General features: G+C 35.7%; 1 pseudogene; it reads right to left on the bottom strand.

Annotated features, from left to right (window-relative positions):
- Window positions 1-120: 120 nt before the first annotated feature.
- On the bottom strand, window positions 121-2903 carry LOC137744277 ((-)-germacrene D synthase-like; annotated as a pseudogene).
- Between the last annotated feature and the right edge of the window lie 15860 nt (window positions 2904-18763).

Raw genomic sequence — 18763 nt, 5'->3', positions numbered from 1 at the left:
CAAACGAACAACCCAAATTAGATTTTTATAGTCTTAACGGATGGTAGCTCCTTATTTTTTGTAGGCAACTTGGGGGCTGGAGACTGTACTTTGAAAGAAACATCACAATAAGTCGATATTTTAGGCTTGTAGAGCCACGGATTCCACTAGTGTAGAAACTATAAAATCTTTTAGCACACCCTCAGGATTAGTGTAGCTATCTTCACACTTGTACACAACATCAGGGACCCGAGAAAAATTAAGAAAGCGAATTAGCAGGGGCATGGGGACAGCTGTAGGCCGGAGGCACGCTTCGTTTATATCCTTCCATGCATTATTAACTTGTCTTTGAAGTTCGATTATCGCTTCTTCTTCTGTGGCACCATATTTCTTCATGTAGCAGTTCACAGCTGAGACAAAATGTTCTTTCTTTTGCTCAAACTAGTCAGGCATGAGGATTAAGTTAAAAAGGGACCATTAATATAAGTATTAATGCAATCATAATAGTCGTGCTTGTTAACCCAGCATGTGTAGGTTTTGTCACAAAAGAGTTTGGTGCAATTTAGAAATAAAACCACTTAATATGAGTTATATTTTATTCTGTCAGGTTTTTAGTGTGAGACTTTTTACATTCGACAATACTTATTAATACTATTTACATATACGATTAAGTATCTTGTGGTTCACTATGTCATTCATGAGTCTGCCAACTGTTGATGCAGCCTTTACTGCTTGAGGTGAAGTTAACAACCAATCAAAGGAGTCTATTGCAGCTTCTTCCATTCCAACAAAGGATGTGGTTATTAGAAACGGGTAGGCGCTGGTCACGAGTGATACAGGCATGTACTCATCCAGTGATGGTATGTGCTTCTGGCGGAACAATTTGGCTTCATTGAAGTAGCCTCTAACTAGTTTTTTCATCCGACACATACCAGATCATGAGTTTATAATAATTCTTAATCATTTCTACTGTTAATTCATGTTGATATCTAAATACTATATCTAAATAATTATTTGCTTCTATTCATATTGTGAAGTATTTGCAGCACGTTTTTCGGGCCTTGAACAACTTTAGACTCAAAACTAAGCACATATATATTGGGGATTAGTACCGCTTCTCTTGCATGGTGCATGTGATATAATTTGCCCTCACGCGCCAGCTTTTCATGAATTTCACTGTATATATCCAACAACGCCCGATAGCAGACTTTCATATACTCTGGTAGTTGATCCATGGCTGAAAAATCCCACCTGATCAGGTAATATAAATCAGCTGTGTGTAAATAGGTTAGTTTTTCCTCTTTGATTGGATGGTGATGTAATGTTAGATAGTTTATATATATAAGATGATTTCCAACTAATTATATATTTGTACCTCTCGATGGCTTCAGTAAAGAGCTCTAGTTCTTCGTATGTTCCATAAGCATCATAAAAGTCATCAATAATGGATGTTATAGCAGTAACTTTGCATGATGTCCTCCTAGCGAAGGAATATTGAGGCTCAATGTAGACTGACAAACTCCAGCAGAAATAGACCTCAACCAATCTGTCTCTGACAAAAGGTAGCTTGTTTGGCACGTCCAAATCCTTCCACCATCTGAGTTACAAACATAATTATATAGTAGCTAGAGGTGGAGAATTCAACGCTTTAGCAAGTGATATATATGGTCGGTTGAGTAATTAATTAACCTTGTGAGTTCGTTTAGTTCTTTCTGATGGACTCGTTACAGTCGGTTGAAATCCAACTTAGCGAACGTTAGGAGAGTTTCATTAGGCGATTCTCTTAGTTCCTGGTAGACAGACAAGTAGTACCTTGCTTCAACCCTTGGTAAACCCTTTCGGAGCTGCTGATTTAAGGCATGGGTTACTGGTTTCGCCAGTGGGGAGCTTAAACGGTCTGTAGCCGATTCAAGATGAGTGGTGGTGAAGGTTAGTGCCACATCTGGTATCCCCTCTCCATGTATCCAAAGTTGTGTGGCTTCATACAGGCTTAATAGTCCTACAATATCATCGACCAGTGATTCCTTGAATTTTCCATCACCGTCCTTGAACTGGTTGAATATATCTGCATGACCAACAAAATGGAAAATACAGAACCTCAAGAAAAAAGAAAACGACCAGGACCACCATCCTAGAGTACTTACCGCATGAAACGTTATAACCTTGTTGTCTAAGCAATCGAAAATGAAGAGCATCAGTGTACAGGTCATCCAAATCATAAGAGTTTGCGTGAATTTTTTGTAAAATTTGTTCAATCTCATTTCCAAAATGGTAAGACACACCTAAGCGCTGAATGTCATCAATGAAGTTCAGCTTTTGTGAAACATTTTCAAGCGATGTCATTAGCATCCTTCTCACTTCTTCCTTCAGTTCTTGTACATGTTGTTCAAGTTCAGCATCCATTTCCTCCGGACGATCACATTGATTTAAGAAAAAAGAAAAGCATAACCTTTATGATATGTTTGAATGAGGAGGTTTCCAAATACAAAAGATATAGACTACATTATAAGATAATTATACATCTGGTAACACATTAGAAAACGCATAACCCTTATGCTGTCAATTTCTAAAGTGTAAATTTAACTTTGGTAGTTAGATTCGTTACATGTTTGCAATGTTGAGGGAAGGAAAGTTAGATAAGATGATTTTGAATCATATAGAGATGAAATTAGCATTCTTGATGAGTTAAAGTTCCCATTGTTTTTTTTTTAATTACAAATTTAACTTTCAGTCGAATAATAATAATGTAGGGATCAAATTAATGGTTTATTGCACTAGGAAAGAAGTCTTACCAAAGAAGCATATGACAGAAAATGGTCGCCCCAGATGCTGGGAGAAAAAGTGGCTGAAGGCTTAGGCCGATGAACATTAAAAGTGTCATTTGGGTTTGAAGATTGAGATAGTGGAACCTCGACAGAAGACATATTTCAAAGATTTCAAACTTGAAGCATCCAAGTGTTAATGCTTTATGTATCAAGTGCTGGTGCGGGTTGAGGAGTTTCATAACTTCGCTATTTATAATATCGCTGGCTAGCCAGCGCACGGACATAAATAAAAATATTTATAGAAATTTTTACCGGTCATCGTGGTAGTTTAACTTTTATTTTTTATTTTTTATCATGACTGAGTAATTTTTTTTTTTTTGATAAACCACTTGCTCGTAAATTCTTATCTAATGCTCTTCACAAATCTGATCTTTTATTTGTGGGTCCTTCAATAAAAAACAAAAAAGGAAAAAAAATTAGATTTCATCCTATTTTTCATACTCCATTAATTAAAATTTTATTATTTTTTAACTTTTTATCAATATCCTTAGATTTTAATAAACGTCATTATTATTTTAATAATAAAATATTTTTTATTTCCAAATATATTTATTAGTGTTACAAACGTCATATTTGGTATATTTTTATTTATAGCTAAAATTTTTATCATATATTTTTATTTTTAGTTTGCATCCATTTTTAATTTGCAACCCTTTTTTTTTTAATTTGTACTAAATTTTCCTTTCAGTTTTAATTTGTATCCATATATTAATTCCTTTTTGTGCCCATATTTTTAAACTTTTATTTGTATTTGTACCCATTTTTAATTTTGCTAAACATGCCCATGCTAATTATGTGACATCCCACATCGCCCAAGGGAGTGATCCTTAAATGTATATTCCCATCCCTACCTAGCACGAGGCCTTTTGGGAGCTCACTGGCTTCGGGTTCCGTAGGAACTCCGAAGTTAAGCGAGAAGGAGGCTAGAGCAATCCCAGGATGGGTGACCCACTGGGAAGTTGCTCGTGAGTTCTCAAAAACAAAACCGTGAGGGAATGGTAAGCCCAAAGCGGACAATATCGTGCTACGGTGGTGGAGCGGGCCCGGGAAGTGATCCGCCCTGGGGCGGGATGTGACAAATTATATGTATTTATTTTACGTTTTAAAATATATCAATAGTTATTTTTTAAAATATGTTGATAATTATGTGGGTATATTATTTTTTGCTATAATTTTTGTGAAGAACAATATTACTCTAAAATTAATTTTTAAGTATTTATTATATTTTTAAAATATAATTTGAATTTGTTCAAATTTCATAATTTGTAGGACATTAAATGCATAAATGCATGAGTTAAATTTCTTAAATGATGCTAAGGACCTTAATAAAAATATTTAAACAAACAAGATTTCAGTCTAACAATTAGGGACCAAACCCAAAAGGACCCAAAAAAGAATATTTGTCTCCCTATCCATTTGAGAAACTCTATTTGGGCATACCAAAATGAGAGAGACATACGGGGAGTCTAGAAAGTGGTGTTTACAAATAGGGCTGGTTGAAACCGAATAGTATTTTGTGTTTACTTTTTTACAAAATCAAGTTGAGATTCTCTTGCTACGTACTACGGTGTATTGATATTTCTCTATGTTTGTAAGTGAAAGGTTTTAGATTAGATTCTCATTAAAGGCTTAAAAACATTTTTTATAAACCATATGATGAGATTGTTGATGATTGGATTATTATTTTTTATTTTTTTTGAACAAACGATATTTTCTATACTAAGGAGTTGGGGAGTGGGCTAAGCCTCACAATGGATTAGCAATAATGTAGTTCAAATTCGCCTTTGACGAGAATCGAACCTAAAACTTCTCACTTACAAGTGAAGAGGAATATGACTAGACCGTAATACTAAGTAACATGATTAGATTATTTCTTAAGTATTAATTAACGTGCTTATTTCTTATTAGTGACATATATTTATAATTTGAAAATGTAGTTTAAATTAATTTACCTAACATTACTCGATTTTTATATGTGATAGTTTTTTTGTTTTTTGTTTTTTTCCTTTTACGTATGAACTTTTTTTGAGTTAATTTTCTGTCAAGGTCATATTAATATGAAAATTTAATATTACATTTATGCCTCTTATGTGGTTGGATTTCAATTCTTTTTTGACGCAAGGTAGTCTTGACAATATCGCACACAACCCATTAAATACGACACAAAATAATACGATACGAAAAATTAAATATTTAGATTGAGGTTTAATGGGTTTAGGTTGAAACGGGTGGAGTTGTTAGTGACATGAACTGACAAACTGATTTAGTGTTACCCACATATATCCGTTTCAACCTGTTAAAAACATGGCTCTTTTAAATAACTTTTTACAGTACATGCTTATAGCTGGATATTTTAACCTTGTTGATTTTTTTTTATTTTTTTTTATCAACTGATAGATTTGTTAGATTAGGAAGCCGACGAGGTTCAAATCCATATTATGGTGCAAGGACAACACTCTTTACCACCACTGTGATAGAGAGTCATTTTCTGCCTTGTTGATTGTTGGTAACCACTAATTATTTTAATAGGTCAAGTTTAAGTTTGAATTGTATTACTTATCTGCTTAATGAATCGACACAACACAAACCACTAAGATAATGAATAAACATGAACACAAAAAACAAAACTAGTTTCTGAAGTGGCTTGTTAAGCAATTATTTTTTTGATATAAACATGTGATTCACTCTTTTCCTGCACATGTAAAGTCCCACAATCAGCCCAATTTCAAAATAAGTCACCTTTCAATCAACTTGTGGGTTGTGGCCCTTTGGCATAAACCTATGCCTTCCATTTTTGTGCGTGATTAGGTAGTGATTCTCTCCCAGATCCCACAATCAGCCCAATTTCAGAATAAGCCACCTTTCAAAGGGAAATTTGAAAATATAACCGAAATTTATTCCTCTTATAGAATTATAGCTATGATTTTAATTTTATGATAACTATAACAAAAATTTAATATAAAAGTACTACTATACCCTGAATCACTGAATACTTAATATGTTGTTTAACTAAACCCACTTGTAACCAATCTCCATCCAAGTCAGCTCCGACGGGGAGTTGCGATTGAAAAGCTGAACCTTGGATCATTCACTTCACACGCGTTTTTGCCTCTCTATCTCTCTTTGCCTTTTTTCTTTCCATCTCTAGTCTTAAAAAGCTTCAACTTTTACCTTCTGGGTATTCAAAGGAGAAGAAACTAGGAGGAGGAAGAAATTGGTAGAATTAGAACATAGAATTATCAAGTTAACTTCTTAAACTCGTATCTAAATTAAATGATTGTTGAGTTGTATTGGGTTTTCTTCTAAATTTTCAAAATTTTCCATCTAAGTTTTATCTCTGATTATCATATCTGGTATTGGATAGCTGTTGGACTTGATTCTTCATCATCATCTTCTTCTCTCCCAACCTTTTTCATTTTTTTAATTTATAATTTTGGGTGAAAAATTCTAATCAATTTTTCTAGCTGGGTGGAAAATAATTCAAGAAAAAAGGTGTTTGTGGCCACTTTTTGTGATGGTTTTATGGGGCATGTGGCCATCTGGAACCCACATGGTATGGGTGGGGGGATGGATCTATATTGTGTGTTGGAGAAAAAAAATAGAGGAAGGTGGGGTGGGGCGGAGCTGTAGTGAGTGTCGAAGACACAGAGGTCGAGCTTGCGGAACGGAACCTACATGGTGGTCATAACAGGGAGGAAGCTCAACGTCGGTAAGGTATTAGGGAGAAGAACCGCAAGATTTAAGTAGACGGAGACTGGGCTCGACATCGTAGTCATGGCAGCAGCCACCGTCTGTGTTCAATGACTTGCGGGTCAGCTTCGCCAACGAGTTTTTTCACAGTTAAGAGCAAAAGAGAAGTTTCAAGCTAGTAAGGATAGATTAGTAATTTCCGATTAATTTTTTGTTATAATTATCATAAACTTAGAAGTGTGGTTGTAATTCTATATGAGGTCCAAATTTTGGTTATTTTTCCAAATTTCCTCCTTTCAATCCACTTGTGGGTTGTGGCCCTTTGGCATAAACCTACGCCTTCCATTTTTGTGCGTGATTAGGTAGTGATACTCTCCCTGATCCCACTTTCAAAATATGTCACCTTTCAATCCACTTGTGGGCTGTGGCCCTATGGCATAAACCTATGCCTTCCATTCTTTGTGTGAAATTCATGGCCTGGTGCTCCCCACTCTCCATTTTATCGCTGACTCATTCGTGGCCCGGTGCTCTCCACTCTCCATTATATCACTGACTCACCCATGTGGCCAAAACATTTGGTGAGAAACGTGGACGCAGAGAAAACGTTTGTGATGGAGAATTCACAGTTGGGGACGACGGAGGACCCGGAGATTCTGCCATAGTGATGATAGCCTCATCGTCACCTGTCGGTAGAATGAAAAATTTAAAGAAAAATATAAAAATCTAACCGGCAACCACGTCAACACCAACTCTCTTCCTGTTAGTGTTTGAGCTATTTTGAGCTAGATTTATCTAGAAAATGGTGATCAATTCAACAAGAAATTGAACTGGATTTGCAGAGAGAATATTAGAGAAGAACATTCAAATAGGAGAGTACGTTGCTCTCTTCAATTCACGTTGGATTTGATTACACCAAACTCGACTACAAACTCGGCTTTATAGCCGTTGTGATTTCATCACAGCACCGTGACTATGAACACGTGCAACACTTAATTTCTAACAAAATGGACACGTGGCAAGATGCACTCTATGAAGATGTTTTAATCTTGTCCGTTCAATACACAATTTGATAAACACCTACTCCAACACTTCAGAGCAATTTCGAACTCATTTCTGCAACCTTGAATGATTGAACCAGCTACCATGTTTATGCTCCAACACTCCCTTCTAAGCTGGTAGCTGGTTTAACTCCAAGCTTCTCTCTGAGTGCACAAAATCGATCTTTGGGAAGAGCCTTGGTGAAAATATTAGCAAGTTGATCTTTTGATTTGCAATAGATCAGTTTGATGATGTTTGACTACAATGCATCTCGAATCAATACAAGAAAACATGGATTAGGTGACGAAATTTTTTGTGGCATGCAAAAATTTATCACATTAGGGTAAAATAAATGATGCTTTTTTAGAAATCGTCACATAATAATTTTCACTAGACATCAAAATACTTTGTGCCACATAAACTTTTGAATTCGTCACAAACTATTGGGCAGGAAATTTTACCGCTGAATGAAATGTTAATATGTGACGAATCTTTAAATTTCATCACATAACAAAAGAGAAGGCCACGTTATGCCACTCGTCACATATAATATTAAAATAAAAAATAAAAATATACCGAAGAAATAATATCAAAACCCCAAATTGTAAAACCTATTTCACTCAATTCTCACCCATTCCGATCGTCTTCAGTTCCCCTTTGCTTACTCTTTCACCCCGACTCCGACGGCCAACCTCTAGTGGTTGCCAGTGATGGCGACAACCACTCTTCTTCGTCTTCCTTTCTTGGCTACTCTCTCAGTATCCTTTACTGCTCGTTCTCTAACTCTCTCCTTTCTCTGACATAACAGGACCCAAATTGGGGAAAGAGAGATTCAGTTTTCTATTGAGTTCTTCAGGAGACAACAAGGTACTTATTTGTTTCCCTACATTTCTTTAATTGTCTTTTGGATTTTCTTCTTCAATCGGTTATTTGGTTGCCAAGCTTAGACACCCAGTTTTAACCAGATCCACATAATGTGAAACTTTAATTTTAATTTGCTACTATTTCTTTGCCTTCGATTTTTGTCACTGCTAGTGGCGACCAAAAAAGCCAATGAGCAGATGGACATGGGAAGTACATAACTTTCTGGATGAATGTTAAAGAGTGTAGATCACCTTCATACGCTCAACCCAATTTGATAGGTTGAAGTTTATTTTCAAAATTTTTTCTATCATTTTTTTTCTAAATTTGGTTTTGAATTTGTAGGTACTTGCCTCTAGCAGCCCTCTGCCTGCACATCCGCACTCTGCAACCTATAATTTGGGTAAATTTTGGTTTTGATTTTTCTAGGTCTATATGTATTTGTGCCTGGATGTTTAATTCTATGATTGAGGATTTTTCAAGCCATTTGGCTTCTCATTTGTGATTATCTTTCAATTAAAAAAAAAAACATTCAAGTAAACAAAACAACATTTGGGTTTTCAATCAAAATCTAGTTGACTCCATAAATCGTGTTCTTCGAGGGCTTACATTTGTATCCTTCTTGCTTCGTCTTGCATCAATTGGTATCAAAGTAGGGATTTGCCTTATTCTAGTGGCGACTGATCATGGGAGAAGATATACCTTAAGAGACGTTGATTGCGAGGCAATAGATGTGGTATGTGTAGAGGGAATTGACCCTAGCTAACCTCATCTAGTTGAGTTGAAGATATTCTTATTTTTTTGGGAAGTGATTACATTGAAGGTTTTCTCTTGTGGGTTGAGCAATTCCGGAGATAAAGATGGTGAAGATGGTTGCTTCCCGTTTAGATGCTAATGTTCATTTATGGTGGGATCAAATACAAGATCATAGGCGAGAGCAAGGTAAGTATCCTATCCAAACTTGGCGTTGGTTGAAGCATCTAATTGTTAAGCTATTCTTTTCCGATTTCTACAAATTGTATTTGGCAAGGACGAGTCAAGCAATCATTAGAAAAGAAGCTACAATGATGAAGACTGAAATTTTCTTTTGCCAAGAAACGGTGGAGGTCAAGGTGGAAGAAAAAAATCGAGAAATTTTGCTTGTTGAGAATCATGTTGAAGAAGACTTCCTGAGCCAGCACGGTTTAGTGACTATGTTGCTTTCGCTCTTCCTATTATCACTTATAAGATACCATCCAATTTGAGAGTGAAGAAAAGGAGAAGTGGTACAATGCCATGGGTAATGAGATGAATTCTCTCTTGAAGGACAAGACTTGGGGGTTAGCTAAATTGCCTAAGGGTAAGAAAGATATCAGTTGTAAATGGGTGTATGCCAAGAAGAAAGGTGTTGATGAGAAAAACAATGTGAGATTCAAAGCAAGATTAGTTGCTAAAGGTATGCACAAAAAAGGGCATTGAATACAATGAAATATTTTTTCCGATTGTGAAGCACTCCTCAATTTGTATTATGTTAGCTTTTGTTGCACAATATGATCTTGAGCTTGTGCAACTTGATGTGAAGACGACTTTCCTACATGGTGATTTGAATGAAGAGATAATATGTTCCAACCGGATGGGTATAAGGTGAATGGGAAAGAGAATTTGTTTTGCAAGTTGAAGAAATCACTTTATGGCTTGAAGCAATCTCCAAGGTATTTGAGGTTTGATAAACTTATGAGAAGCCAAAATTATTCTAGAAGTCAATATAATCATTGTGTGTACTTCAAGAGCTTGCAAGATGGGTATTTCATTTATTTGTTGAAATATGTTGGTGATATGTTGATTGCCTCAGAGAATGTCAAAGAGATTGAGAAATTGAATAAGTAAATGAAGAATGAGTTTGAGATGAACGATCTTAGTGAAGCAAAGAAGATCATTGGCATGGTGATCATTAGAGATAGAGAAAAAGGTTTGGTGTGCTTGAATCAAAGGCAATACCTTGAAAATTGAGTTCTCTATAATGTCCTAAAATTGATAAAGAGAATCTGCAAATGAAAAAATATATCGTATGCTAATTTGGTTGGTAGTTTGATGCATGCAATGGTATGATCTAGACCAGATATTGCTCATGCAATTGGTATAGTGAGTCGATGTATGCATTATCAGAGCATTGACATGTAGCTAAGTGGTTGTTGAGGTATCTCCATGGTACTAGAGTTGTTGGTATATGCTTTGAGAGTGATGACTCTAGTATTGGCAACTTTGTAGTCGGTTATGTTAATTCAGATTATGCAAGTGACTTGGATAAAATGAAGTCTACTACAAGCTATGTTTACTATGGCTAAAGGGTCAACTTGTTGGAGGTCAATTTTGCAATCGTTTGTTGCTTTATTTACTACAAAGGTTGAATATATGGTAGTTCATGAAGCTATAGGAGGCCATTTGGATATAGGGACTTATTAGAGATTTAGGGGTTGATCAGAAGTAGGTGGAGATGCATTGTGATAGTCAGAATGCCATTTATTTGGCTAAGTATCAGGTTTATCATGTGATGACTAAGCATATAGATATGCATTATCACTTTGTGCGTGAAATCATTGGTGAAGGGGAGATCATTCTTTAGAATTTAGATTAATGCGCAACTTACACACATGCTCAAACAAAAACACTATATGTTCCCAGCTTCCAATAGTGGCAAGTTTATCCTCTTTTTTTCTCAAGCCATCTTGCGGCACTAAGACCGAAAGCAACACTAGGAGCCAATAAATGTTAAACCCTGTGCCCAAACTCTATCTGAGTTCTAGCACCAACTCCTATATATGTATGTTCTATTGTGCTATTAGAGTTGAATGTTGTAAAGTCGATGGTATGTGTGTAATGAAATATAAGGTAAATAAGACACAATATTTACGAGGTTCAACAAGTGTGCCTACATCCTCGGAGCAGCAATAGTACTTTCTTTCATTATCTGAAATAATGGGAGTACAAAATAACTCTCACTATTTTCTCTTTTCTCCCTAGCCTGGCTCACTGATAATTTCTTCCGCATCTCTCTTTTTTCCTTTTCTCTTCATTTCCTCCATAACTCCTCTTTCTTTCCTCCATATGTTTTTCTCTCATCTTTTCTTGTTCTTCTTCTCACTTCTTCCTTCCTCCGTATGCTTTCATCTTATAGACAAAAGATTACTATAGCAACACTATTCACTTTACAAACTTTCCTCAAATAGTGAAATACTATGCATAACTAGTAATCCATCCATTTTTCTTCATATGAATAATAATCCATTTGATTTTTCTTTGGATGAATAGTAACAAACTTTTCATGTGGGCCATCCACATATTATATTACAACACTCCCCCTTGGATGGCCATATGTCAATTTTGGTTGCCTCGTTAAAACCTTGATATGTTTTGGATGCTCCGTCTGATAAGTTTCTCCCCCTGATTTCAATCTTTAAACTAATTGATTACTATGTTGATGTAATCTGATACCATTCATGATAGTTGGAATGTTTGCTTCTGAAGGTGGTTCACATGCGCTCCAAATTTTAATGGCCACAGGTTTTAACCAAACTTTTGTATTTTTGAGAGATATGAAGATGTGGCAATGAATGTTGCTTCCTTGATCGTTGTAGGATTAATTTATTTCCATATGTAAATACAAATCATTTCTAAGAGCAATTTGTATGCAGGCTAGAGAGATATTTAGATTTTTGCTTGCCCAATAAGACCTTGGCTATTAGTGAGTTCTTTGGAATAGAATAAGCACATGTCTATAATTTCCTAGAGTTATCAAAAGATAAACTTTACTTCATTCTAATACCATATGTTGGTATTCTGCGTCACAGGAAATGTAACATCTGACTTAGTGTATTGTATTAAATACAGTATGGCATATACTTGACTAAGATATGATACTCTTGGACCAAATATCAATTCATCATTTCCCTCACGAGAATGAATGATCTTTTTTAGTGTCTAAATATTGGTTAATCATTTGAGTATTCAACTCATGATCTTCAATCCATATGGTTTTTTAATACCATAAACATTTTGGATAAGATATGTGTTGGCATATTATTCGATCTGCAGCTCGAGACAATATTCCTTTCAACACTTTATAATCTTTCTAGACTCTTTAAGAGTTCCGATCTAATATCAACTCTTGCAAGAGATTTGCTTTACCCTTTCAGGGCTTTTTTCAAGCAATTTGAATTCTTCGGGGATTTTCTACACTTCATGACACATGCTTCTTTGGAATTTATACAGAGCAACTTGCTTCTATGTATACTTGAGGGATTTACTTGTGGAGATATGCTTCGGGCATATGTATAATTCTCTACTGAAATGAACAAGCTTCAGTATAAGAAATCATGTTTCCAGGAGTGTATTACAATTTCAGGTTTCAATTGGAAACCTTGTGTCATATTGTGTGAGTGTATGTCACTATATTACAAATGCCTATATGTAACCTTCTAGGTTCAACATCATTTGGCGATTTGTATTATAGGTCTATTTTTCCACATTCTTAATATATTGTAATGAAATTGCATTTCTCCATTTTGGCCATTTTTGCCAATAGTTTTTCTTTTTAGTCAACAAACAAAAGAATGTGGTTCAATATCAACACAGCTCATTGATGAGTTTAGTAGCAACTGTAAAATGAAAATTAACATTGGTAATCATCAATTCTTGATCCCATAATTCTCATGTGCATGCATATTTATAAGCATTTTAAATCTTTGGATATCCTTGCCTCTTAAGGGGCTTCACATTGTCTCTTCTCTGACAGTCATTTCTTATTAGATGAATTGTTGGAGAATTTGGATCATAACCTTCTCTAGAGCATTATACAGCTTGGATTTTTAATCTCCACTTCTAAGGAGTTGAATCATTGGAACCTACACATTGATTATGCTTCAGGATGAGATATATAAAAATTGTCGAGTCCATGGATTATCCTTTTGGAACTTGAATCCATGTGGCGATTGACATACTTTGGGCATGCAACAGTTTAGTAGTGCCAAGTTTATGGATAGTCTGACTGAGACTTCAATTCGTATGGTATCTTTGTAACTTGTAATCAATTAGAAATTTTCATTACCTTTTTGTACATCATGTGAATTATGTAAACTGGTAGTGTTTTTTGGGGCCATGAATAGGATTCCCATCATTGAACTTTGGTCTTCCATTCACTCAGTCAGCCACCAATTTTCTCCCTTTAGACATCTATGGGCTCATCGTTAATCCTTTTGCTTCAGTCTCTTGCACGGTAGAAATAGTGCGCAACCTTTGCCTTTGGATGGTCCATCACTTCTTGGTGAACCATCCATGCTTGGTAGCTTCAGTGTAAAGAGCCAATAATGTACAAATTATTCTGCAGTGTTGGTGACTTGAGACTCGACTCCAACCACAGTTGAAGATGACTACTTGAGAGCAATGCAAGGTAAGCAATCAGAGAAAGGTTTTAGGCAGTCGGTTCCTGACAAGAAGTTTGATTTTAGGTTCTCTGATTGCTTTCTTTCTCCTTGTCTTGCAGGTAAAAGCACAGGCAAAGGAAAAGACAGGGAAAAAGCATTATATGAGATACTCTTGCTTTCGACCTTGATGATATGACATACTTTTACTCTTGAAGATAAACAGTAGAAAGATTTGATGCTGATGTAATCAAAAGGGGTTTCTTGCTAAGAAAATGAGTTTGGCATTTCGAGGGACCTAAGGTATTCGAGATAAGGAAGACTGAATATGTTGAGAGGTTTGGTTGCATATGCATTATCGGTATGGAAGATAAGTTAGGTGTTTTGGAGGTGTGCTTTGCCATAGAGGACGAATGTCGACATATATAGGGATTTCCCAATAGTAGGTAGTGGTTGGGTTGTGACCTTGTCACCCACACTTGTTGGTAATAGTGGTGTAGTTGGAATAGTGAACTTTACGCGTTTTAACTTTGCAAGAGACATTTTGACAAAGTTTCCTTGATACCAGAAAGCTGAGATTGCATCCGCAAAATGTTGACGAACTTTATTTAGGAAAATCCGGCTTTTGAAATTTAGAGAGCAGTGTCTCTTCGACTTTTGAACAAGTGGTCGTGTTGTCTCTCATTTTGTAGATGTATCAATTGTATCCAACATGCACGATTTGAAAATTACCTACTTATGAAAATTGTCTCTGTTGTATTTCTAAGATTTCACTCTATCTAACCCTTTTCTTTCATCATTTCTAAAAATGGCTTGCCCATCCAACCTTTGTTTAGATTTGAGTGTTGGATGAGGATAATCTATGGTGCCCATTCTTTTTATCTTCTAATGGCTTTTATAGTTGGAGGCTCTGTGACGAGGGATGATATAACGGTTACAGTAGTAGTTAGGAACCGTCTCACTCCCAGAGATATAAGAATACTTTCAAAGAGGTCTGATGAATTGGCTGGTCAAGACTTTTTGACTTTCACTGTTCAATGTGCAGGTTTTGTATCCAACATGGACCAACGTCTACTTGCTTGATGTCGCCAAGCCGAAACATTAATGACTGAGGTAACAAGTCTTGGACAAGAAATTAAAGAGCTCAAGCATTAGAATAAAGAGTTGCACAAACTTGCAAATATTTACTCGATGAGCATGAAAAGAAACTCGACTAGCTGCAGAAATCTGAAAGTTGGATTCAAAGTGATCAGCAGAGATTCGTGGCTAGATTCTGAAGGGAACTGATGCCTTCCCCTTCTAGTGTTTTGCCAAGTGTTTGGGTGTCACATGATCAATCTGTCATGCCCCGGGCCCAAAAATATTAATTTAGGGAAATGATATTGGTGATGACCCAAAAACTTTGCTTTATTTTGCAGAATTTTAAATCACGATTCTTTATTTAAATTCCTTAACTCCTTCTCAATAAACATAAACATAATTAATTTATAAGGCATGTGCCTAGGCTTTCTATTAGTCAAAATTTACTTCTAATAACTCAACTTCGTAACATAAATTAATTCTTGATTATTTAATGTCATATCCCGGCCCGCTCCACCACCGTAGCACAATATTGTCCGCTTTGGGCCTTGACCACGCCTTCACGGTTTTCTTTCTGGGAACTCACACGAGAACTTCCCATTGGGTCACCCATCATGGGAGTGCTCTCGTGTGCTACTCGCTTAACTTCGGAGTTCCCATGGAACCCAAAGCCAATGAGCTCCCAAAAGGCCTCGTGCTAGGTAGGGATGAGAATTAAATATAAAGATCACTCCCTTGGGTGATGTGGGATGTTACAATCCACCCCCCTTAAGGGATCGACATCCTCGTCGGCACACCATGGCCAGGGTGAGGCTCTGATACCAAATTGTTACATCTTGGCCCAGGGTCGACCACATCCCGGGCCCGCTCCACCACCGTAACACGATATTGTCCATTTTGGGCCCCGACCATGCCCTCACGGTTTTGTTTCTGGGAACTCACATGAGAACTTCCCAGTGGGTCACCCATCATGGGAGTGCTCTTACGCACTACTCGCTTAACTTCGGAGTTCCCATAGAACCCGAAGCCAGTGAGCTCCCAAAAGGCCTCATGCTAGGTAAGGATGGGAATTACATATAAGGATCACTCCCCTGGGTGATGTGGGATGTTACATTTAATCTTACTTGTTTTATGGCTGCATCTAACATCTCGTTAGACTGCCTATGTACCCTAAACAGGGATCAAGCCGTTCGTTGTTCATATTTCCAAAATTCAAACCAAATCCAAATATATTCATTTAATCTAACATATACCGCAATCGTATTAATATTCAAACCTTAGCAGTTAGGTCTCAAAAGCATAATTAGAATAACGAAATTTGCATAAAAACACAATGTTGGCTCCTTGGCAGTGCGCCGTCGCAAATGGCAGTCGGCCGCTTCGGCTCACCGGAAAATTCAACTTATGCTAAGAAATACGACAAGATATGTGAGAATAAAATACGTCCTCGTATATCTACATTATACCACTAGGGCATTTTTTCCCTTTTCCCACGTATCGATAAAATTTATGACGTAAATTATAATAATTTCCAAAAATAAAACTTTAAAATTCCCAATTCTATTAACCATAAATCGATTTATTTTTTATTTTCTCCACATATTCATAATTATATTATCTAATTCATATCTTTAAATTTTTTAGGGTATTACATTCACCCCCCCCCCCCCCAAATTAAAATAAATCTCGTCCTTGAGATTTCAACCACCAAGTTACGAAAAGAAATTAAAACTAATTCCACTATTTCTTTTATGGTGAATATAATTATAATCCCAATCTACAATTTTATTCATGCTCCGTAAATAATTAAACCAACGAATAGTAATCGTGATGCTTACTCACAGTCTCAGATTTCCGGTCACCTTTATTGGCATAATAAATATTAAAAAAAATTAACCATTCCCATGGGCAAAATAAGAACCCACATCATGCCACTGTCCTCGTAACTTAAAATAATTACTAAATTGCCAAACCACATTTACTATTGGTTAGATAGATACTAACATAATAATTACAATCATTGATAAACCATCCACCATCATTGGCTATACATAGCCGTAACCACGATTCTTTCTCAAAATTTCTAGCCACATTCATTGGCAAAATAATATCAACCTTAAGCCATAAGTCTTGTTGGCTAAATAAATATTAAAATTTCAACCAACCATTAAAATTGACAAATCAAGTTCCAAAATTCCAACCAAAATTATTGGAATTTCCAATCACATCACTAGGTAATGGAAAGAAGAATACCAAGTGATCACAAATGAACCGAATTATGAGTCATTGATCAAATTATTTCCATATCAACTCTTATATGCTTATTTTGCCCAAAAAAAAAAAAAAAAACAAATTTGACATTCCTTTAGTTTTGTTTTCAGAGCATACCTATGTCATATTTTGCAGTTATTCTCTTTCTTACAAAAACTTTAGTCAACATGCCACATTCAACCAATTTGTTTTGAATCAGGGTTATGATGGTAAGACAAACATCGATATTAAGATCATTTATTGGTTGAGTTGTGCAACAGCAATTTTTATAAACTTTCACATACTCCAACACAATGAATAAGATGGTAATAATTCAACCAATTTGTTCCCAATTTCTCACCAAAACAGATTATGCAATCAATTCATGTATCACCAAACCAATCAAGTTTATAATTATCAACTTTTCTCGTCAATTCTTTTCATCAGACGAAGAAACTCAGTTGGGAAAGCATTTATATTAAACGAACTAAAAAATTTAATTCATATCCACCCACCATTCTCATTATAATGGCAAACCATAATCACAATTTATAATTTCATTCCCCTTCAACAAATCACCATATCTTCCATAAATATTAACATTTCCAACCACATTTATCGTTGGCCATAACATTTTAAAATTTCTATCCACACTTATCATTGACAGAACAATGATTTCACCATCATTTTCTTTTATTTCAATCAGTGACTAGTAGGTTGGAAAAGATTGTAATATACCTAGCCATTACACATCACACTTTCTTTTTTCTTCTTCCTCTTCTTCCTTTTTTATTTTATTTTTTTCACATCTACGGGCATTTTCCGCCCAATTTCACATTCACGGGCCTTTTTCGCCCCATTTCACATTCTCGGGCCTTTCTCGCCCCATTTCACATTCACGGGCCTTTTTCGCCCAATCTCACATGTCCACCCTTACATCCACAGGCCTTTTTGCCCAATTCATATATCCACCCTTATATCCACGGGTCTTTTTGCCCAATTCAATTTCTCAAGTGCCAGGTATAATACAAATTCTCTGTCTACTTATCCACCTCACAATCACCTTAACATTCAACATTTTCATAATGCATAGCCTAATATCGATTCAATTCAAGATTAATTCAAAACTTTAATCAAATGCTCATCTTCAAAGCTATAACGTGAATACGATATTTTAAAATTTTCCTATTCCCATTCAATTCAATTCAAAGCATCATAATTCCCAATATATGCATTTCACATAATTTTCATCATACTCATAGAACTTATGAAATAATGCAATATAAACGCATATCACAATTCCCATTAACGAAACTATCATATTTACCAAGGAAATTGGCACCACAATCATAATACAATTTATATATGTATTTCACATATAAAACATGAATGCCACTCTATTCCTAAAAATATGAATTAATGCAACCACAATGCATGTCATAATTCACACCAATAAGACTCAAGAATAGTGCATCTCGTAGAATAAGATCATTTGCTCTGATACCATTTTGTCACACCCCAGGCCTGAAAATATTAATTTGGGGAAATGATATTGGTGACGGCCCAAAAACTTTGCTTTATTTCGCAGAATTTTAAATCACGATTCTTTATTTAAATTTCTTAACTCCCTCTCAATAAACATAA

The sequence above is a fragment of the Pyrus communis genome, chromosome 9, assembly GCF_963583255.1.
Source record: "Pyrus communis chromosome 9, drPyrComm1.1, whole genome shotgun sequence".
In the NCBI taxonomy this organism is placed as follows: domain Eukaryota; kingdom Viridiplantae; phylum Streptophyta; class Magnoliopsida; order Rosales; family Rosaceae; genus Pyrus; species Pyrus communis.
Note: the sequence above shows the minus strand (reverse complement) of the source record. Positions and strands in the feature narration are given on the sequence as shown.